We start from the raw sequence: 7,109 nt of genomic DNA, 5'->3' as shown, positions 1-7,109 counted from the left end.
CATTTCACTCCCCAACCAATATCACATGACATTCTACCAGGAGCATCCATCCTCACTGGACAATGCCTAACGCCCGCCAGGGCGAGCAAAGCGGGGCTAGCTAGTCATGACAAATGCAACTACTGGAATCGACGTGCCGGGTGCGGCTGTCCGCCAGGCTCTCTCGACTCTCGTCCGGCCCATGTCCGCGGTGCACATTTGGGTGTGCCACACCGCAGTGCTTTGACGGACCAGTGATGGTGACCTGCATACGCTTGTCCACGATGGCCTCCAGGAGCGGGCGCGCGTGTGGAGAGGTACTCGACACCGTCACCTGCCACAGGATGCACTGGTCGGAGATACGGCTGTAGACGCGAGACGTTCTGGAACCATCCAACAAAGTTGGGTCATAATTAATTCACAATGGCATCCATCAGCATGGACTTTTGTTGCTAACAACATGCTTCCCAGAAAATAATAATTCTGACAAAAAGCAAAGCAAAAACAAGCATAAACACCATATTACAAAAAAAACTTTCACCACTTAGCTACACCAAGCCACCAAATAATGACGTTGTATAACTCTGTCCAAACCATTTCCATGAATGAATTTCTGGGATCAGTGTCCAAAACAACGGAACCTAGTATGCACCTTGAACACATCTGATCGTAGGAATACCGTTTGAAGAAGAATTATGACGTTCCTGCATATGCTACATTGCTCGGCAGAGTCCACCCCGCCCTCTGACATCGATCCACCGGATGCAGGCCATCCCAGCCATGGGCAAAATAGCGAGCAACACCGCTGTTCCCCCTCACCCACCGCCGCGCGTGCTAAGGCAGACATACGAACTGAGGCGGACAAATGCTACTCGGAGTCACCGCCAGGTACATAACATCCATTGCATTTTTTGAAGGGCACTCACTGTAATCATATTTTTTTGCTCGTTTTGGGAAAATGAAATAAGAACTTTCTGGACTGATCCCAATCTCTTAAAGGGCGCAACGATGCCATACTGCTTTTTACGCGATCACAAGATTAGCAACCGTTTCTTGACTACTAGCCACTATCCTGAATACCACAAATAATCAAACCCATGACTACACATTGCTGTGTTAGCAGGTGATGCATGTACTGCTGTGCTGGAGTATTCAGTGCGCCCCTTGGAGTCGTCAAGCCACACGGCGCGCCCGCGGGGAACTGCCGGTGGCGCCGCGCGGCCGCCCCCCCCCCCCTCCCCCCCCCGTCCGCGCTTAGCGCCCTAGGGTAGCCACCGATGGCGCCACGCGGCCGCTCTTAGTCTGCGCCCAGCGCCCAGAGGCAGCCGCCGCTAGCGCCGCGCGGCCGCTCTTAGTCTGCGCCCAGCGCCCAGAGGCAGCCGCCGCTAGCGCCACGCGGCCGCTCTTAGTCTGCGCCCAGCGCCCGGGGACAGCCGCCGTTGGCGCCGCGCGGCCACGCTCAGTCCGCGCCCAGCGCCAGGAGACAGCTGCCGTTGGCGCCGCGCGGCCGCCGTCAGTCCGCGCCCAGCGCCCACGGGTGCTGCAGCACATGCCTGTTGAGGGCGAAGTAGGTAACAACGAAAGTGAGCGGCTCAGACACACCAAACTAGAGCCCGATCAGCGCCAGTATGGTGAGGCATGGCAGTGCTGCCGACGAGTCGTATGCCCACGGCACGCAGCTCAGCAGCAGCGTGATGCTGAACACGATAATGCGGACGGGCGACAAGCGGGGTCTCAGTGGGAGCACCATCGACACATTCCACAGCGGCCCGACCCCACCCACGATAGCCACGGCATCGAGCGGAACAGACATCTCACCCGACCCCTGAGCACAGTGATTTCTCCTCTGTGGGGCACAGACATTGTCAATGACCACGATTTCGTTGGCTGCGTTCACCCACTCCACTGCGATTGGGAGCAGGACTCAACGGCACAGCCTCCCGTACACAACGCATCGTCAGCTGATTCAAACGTGGTAATTATCCAAGCTTGATACATGTTACGCCCAAGTGTGTTTCCACCAAGTGCTGAATATATAGCGACGCCGAAATCGCACAAATATGGTACACGCATGAGCGGCGCAAATTCTGTGCCAGCGCGGCGGGTGGGCGCGGCCCGGCGCCGACTCGTCCGCGCCGGCGCACACTCTGTCCGGAGAGAGCGGCGGCCCGGTGCCGGCAGCTCGGCGACAGCTGGGCACTCGATCTGACGGGCGGCCCGCCGACTGTCACTCCCCAGCCCCGGCCGGGGACGGCTGTCACTCCCAAGCCCCGGTCAGGGACAGCTGTCATTTTCCAGCCACGACCAGGGACGGCTGTCACTCCGGATTCTGATCCAGCCGGCCTATGCACATGAACCCAGCTATCAAGTTGCAAGACCCAAGATGCCTGACAGCTCTGCTACACGCGGCCAACAAGCGGACCCAGAGCACAGCTGGCTGGCTGCCAGTAAGGCCCAGCACCCAGCCGGGCGGCGGGGCAGTGCCACGGGGCGTCCCTCGGCCACGCCGTCCACCACAGCAGCGCCATAGCATGGCCTGGCTGTGGCTGCACGAACCGCACAATCTCGCAGCACGCTCAAACTGACGAACTGACGAAAACTGACTCACGCTTGAACTAAAGCTCAAAATCCAACCCCAAAAGAAAACACTCTGACCTAGATTCTGGTCTTGGAGATGGCGTACACGCTGGAAGCACTGGGGTGCCTGGAACACCTTCCCTGAGCTGAAAACATTTAAGTACATCAATCATCATGATCAATAAGATTAACAATGAACAAAACTGTCACACAATGTACAGGTTATAGGACAGCAATGTTAAATATGCTCCAAGTATAACACAGAACAATGTTTTACTTGCATCATGTGACTGTTTATGTCAGAAATGAAGAACTCAGTCAGCCTAGCTAACACACACCATTGATATTACACCATTTAAGACCAACACATCATAAATCTACCCCAATGCCATGCATTTCGCAATATACTAACTGGTAAACATTTGCTTACAGGCATACTAAAATTTATGACTTAATAATGACTAAAAGAAGACATGAAAACAAATGGGACAAAAGATGGTCACGGAAATTTCACATGCGCTCTAATGTTAAAGAAGTTCGAGCCTGAATGCCAAGGCTAAATCAGAAGGGTCTGGCAGAAAAAAATAAAGAGAATCCTGGCATTCACAGAATTGCAGAGATGGCACAGCGTTGGCCCTCAGCCTTTTCCTTTTAGTTGCTAGGCTAGAAAAAGCTTCCAATGAAAAAATGTGCCTCGCACACTCCTTGCCCACGCGCCAGAACGCTGATGCAACATGCATCAAACCTCTCCTGTAGGTAGCCTTGCTGAGCTGGGAATCTGAAATGATCCTTATAATTAGGAAATTGAATTACTATACAATGCAATGGACATCTTCTACTTCAAATGAGTAATACGAACTGAAAATATCTGCCCCCAGGGTGTGGTTTAATACTTGTGCTAAGTGCCGATTCATCAGGAGTACAGACTGCAGATGACATCCACGTTGCCCAACATGCCTGACACATGCTGAAATGCTAGTCATCCCAAAAATAAGTAATGCAAGCTGAGGCCATGCACCCATGAACTCTGCGAGCTGTGAGCATGGTGCATGACTGTCACCAACTTAAGTGAATGGTGAGCAAATTTGATGTTCTGAAGTAGTTGCAGTAACATCCCAACAGTAATGTCATTGTCGGAATATGACAACTGGGTGCTCAGTTTAGTGCAAATCTGATAACAGCCCATATAATTCAGTGATAGGTTGAGGACACTGATGATATCTGCAATCTGGAGCAATGGATTAATTGTTGAGACTGATATCTCTGGTCCTGACGTGACTGGCAAAAGCAATCTTGAATTACATACCTATTTATGCAAGTGGTTACATCAAATAGCCAAGGTAAATACAACCTCCATGATGCCTCCATGAACTTAGAGAGAAAGGTAGGAGATGGGAGCGGGCAAAAATATTTGAACTCCCTCAAAAATGCCAGAATGAAATTGCTCCCATATTTCAAACACAATGTGAGTAGGAAATATCCCATGTGCAGGTGTTTGTCATCACTCACATTGGGCTGCGTAGTGGTAGTGTTGGTATCCCTGTCTACTCACTCTGAAAATCCCATCAACTCTGCCACACCCACCTAACATCAAAATTTGTGTGCCAAACCCGCGCCCATGTGCCATACTTGGGCCTAGTCAATTACTCTCAAAATTAGCACGGTGTATATTTTTTGTTGTCACAATACACCACATAAACAAAGCCATTTCTCAAACTGGTGGCAACCGTGAGCTCAGCTCCTAGCACTTGCGCCCGCCGTTCAACTGCCGCGCGCATCTGCTTTTCATTGACTTTGTTTTATCTTTGAAGGCAGTTTTGCCGGACATTGCTATAATTGCACGCCCATTCCTCAAACTGTGACAAAAATTGAAATCGACCACACACCATACTCGAAACAGCATGCGATATTGAGACGTGCCTATCCTGAACTTATTGCTGCGATGTCGGTGATACGCCAGGCATATTCGGTGTGAAGTGTTTTTAACAGATTGGGAGCGAGGTACTTACACCAACACAGTGAAATGATTCTCGTTTGTCCTGCGATCACCACACACACAACAGTTTCCGCTGGGCATCTCGCACTGACGCAAACAGGACACTGCCTAGGAGTGAGAAAAATGCCCCGTCGACGAGTGCCGCACAACCCGAAATTGCTCACGCCTATGTTCGCGACATACATTCGGCAGTAAAATATTGCTAACAGCCAATCATCTTCCGCGGACTGTACCACATGTGCAGCATCATCGCCTTTGCGAATGTATCAGCGCCCATGCTGTTTTGACCATAACAAACAGCCTGTAATATCACGTGGATCTAATGGCGTATCTATGGCGTCATTTATCAGAGGGCGATTTTGAAGTTGGCTGTATACAAGCCTTTTCGTACTTTGCGGGCGTGTAACTCAGGAACCAGAGCGTTGTGGGTCTTAAAAAGGGCATATCCGTGAACTGCATCAAACTGTCCTCAAGATGGCCATTTCAGTTCAAAACGCCATACAAATGTGAAACATTCCCTTTAACGAGCCGGTAAGTTTCTCCTGTGAAGCAACTTATTACTAGCCTTGCCTGCTTGGTTTACGCATGGTTTGTAACAAGATTTAGTCATTGTCTATTTAAATCCATCAAGTTGCGTTCATAAGACAAGTTATGATGCCACAAGACATGTGATTTAACTATTTTGTTCCATATTCTTGATTATTTGCCTCAAATTTGTTGAAGTGGTCCCTCTTGTCTGCTTTAACCAGATGTTGTCCTTAGTCGCCATGGTTTACTGACTGGCAAATGACTACAGTAGATGTACACTATATTTGTCAACATAGGAATACCTTAAGTTGCATAGCAGTTGCAAGGTGGGGTGGATATAAGTTTCTAGCAAATAGACCATCCCATCAAAAATGCGAAGCAAACATCTCAAACCTTAAGCACTGAAATATCAGCACAACGAAATATAAATGATGTTTTTGTGGCAGCTGAACAGACAAGCAGCAGAACTAGTTTTGTGGCCCTGTATAAATAATGTTAAATTTGGTGAAGAAAGATGGTTTTATAGGGCATGCCCACTATTGCCCATGCCAGAGGCCAACAATAAACTGGCTGTTCAAAGTGATTTGAGTAGCTTTCATTTGCATGTTTACAACTTTGTCTGATGTCAATAGGCTGACACAAATTAATTGAGCCAAAACACTGGTTAAAACCAGCCAAAAATAAGCCTTATCATGTTTTTAACACAACTGCTGCTGTCGAAATATAGATGAGGTGAGTTGAGATGATGTTTAACAAGGGCTACTCTAAATTAGGTTAAGTTGGTTAAGTGCAGTGCAAGTGGCAGCATGAATTTTGTAAGAATTGGTTACATTCATGGAATTAAGCATTGATTTCGCAAGAGACAGTGAAATAATATTTGTATTTCCTGACCTCATCTTAACACGAGCCAGAGGTGTGCCTGTTCTGTTCAATTTGTGGTGTGTTGATGTGAACGGGTCCCAGATTTTTTGTTTGTATGCTTAATGTTTTTTGGATTTTCTGTTGTTGTGTTTATTGTTCAATTCCTTTGCTTAGTTTTGTGTTAAAAAATCCTGTGGAAGGGAGGTGCAAAGTGCAGCATCAAAGCATTGTTGTCATATAGTTTTTGATGCTCATCATGCTGTCAGGAAATTACTATTCTTTAATGAATGATAATTTCATTGCATCTTTTGTTTCACTGCAATAACCTAAGATTTAAAAATAAACGGACCAATTTTGTCATGTTTATGATATTATATCCCTGCCACCCTTTGTTTGCTGCAGCATACCTTACTAAGTCATAAGTTCCAACTTTTGTGAATTTAATTTTTCACTCCCGCACGGTCCTTTTCCCATGATATTTTTCACTCCCACCCTAGTTTAAAAGCGATTCTAGCTCACTGTTCGCATCCCTGACCTCCTAAAAGGGCGTGTTCCACACTTATATGTGGTTCTGAACTGAAATAGCCATCTTGAAGAACTTTCGGTGCTGTTCACAATCCTGACTTTCTTAACACCTAAGCCCCTCTAGTTTCTGACCTAAACGCCCGCGAAAATGGGGAAGGGTATATCGGTGAGAGTACTTCAAAGTTACCTTGTCATCCACCACACCATAATAACGTCATTAACATTATGTCATTCCATAAGCCACGCGACGATCAAGGCCAGGAAAAATATAATGCTGGATGTGTTCATATCTGGCGTTTGTGAGCGCCATTTTAAATATAACAGGCGCCAGTTAGCTCGTAATCAATGCTGTGCAAGGTACCATGACGTAATCAAACCATGGCACACCGAACAGCATATTTAGTTAACAGAGACTTGTGATGTCTAGAAATAGTCTTTTTCACTTAAAAGGCATACCAATGGTTATAAGTGAGTTTGTTTCACCACATCTGATGGCATATGTCTAATGTCATATCATTCATCACATGTTCATTACCTTCATCTTTGAAATCTTCCCTTTTACACCTAAACCCCTCTAATTTCTTAGGTACACGCCCGCAAACATGAGCAGACTTTTTCAGGAAGGCTATTTTGAAGTCGCCCA

General features: G+C 47.6%; 1 long non-coding RNA gene across 1 annotated transcript; it reads right to left on the bottom strand.

Moving 5' to 3' along the window:
- Nucleotides 1-243: 243 nt before the first annotated feature.
- Nucleotides 244-4,653, bottom strand: LOC119090607 (uncharacterized). The gene is made up of 3 exons (XR_005093269.1): nucleotides 4,566-4,653; nucleotides 2,635-2,702; nucleotides 244-362 (listed from the first exon to the last, which is right to left on the bottom strand). It is a non-coding gene; the product is annotated as an uncharacterized LOC119090607 (long non-coding RNA).
- Between the last annotated feature and the right edge of the window lie 2,456 nt (nucleotides 4,654-7,109).

The sequence above is a fragment of the Pollicipes pollicipes genome, unplaced genomic scaffold (assembly GCF_011947565.3).
Source record: "Pollicipes pollicipes isolate AB1234 unplaced genomic scaffold, Ppol_2.1 Scaffold_3087;HRSCAF=3621_pilon_pilon_pilon, whole genome shotgun sequence".
NCBI classification, from domain to species: Eukaryota; Metazoa; Arthropoda; class Thecostraca; order Pollicipedomorpha; family Pollicipedidae; genus Pollicipes; species Pollicipes pollicipes.
This window is presented reverse-complemented; position numbering and strand designations above follow the sequence as displayed.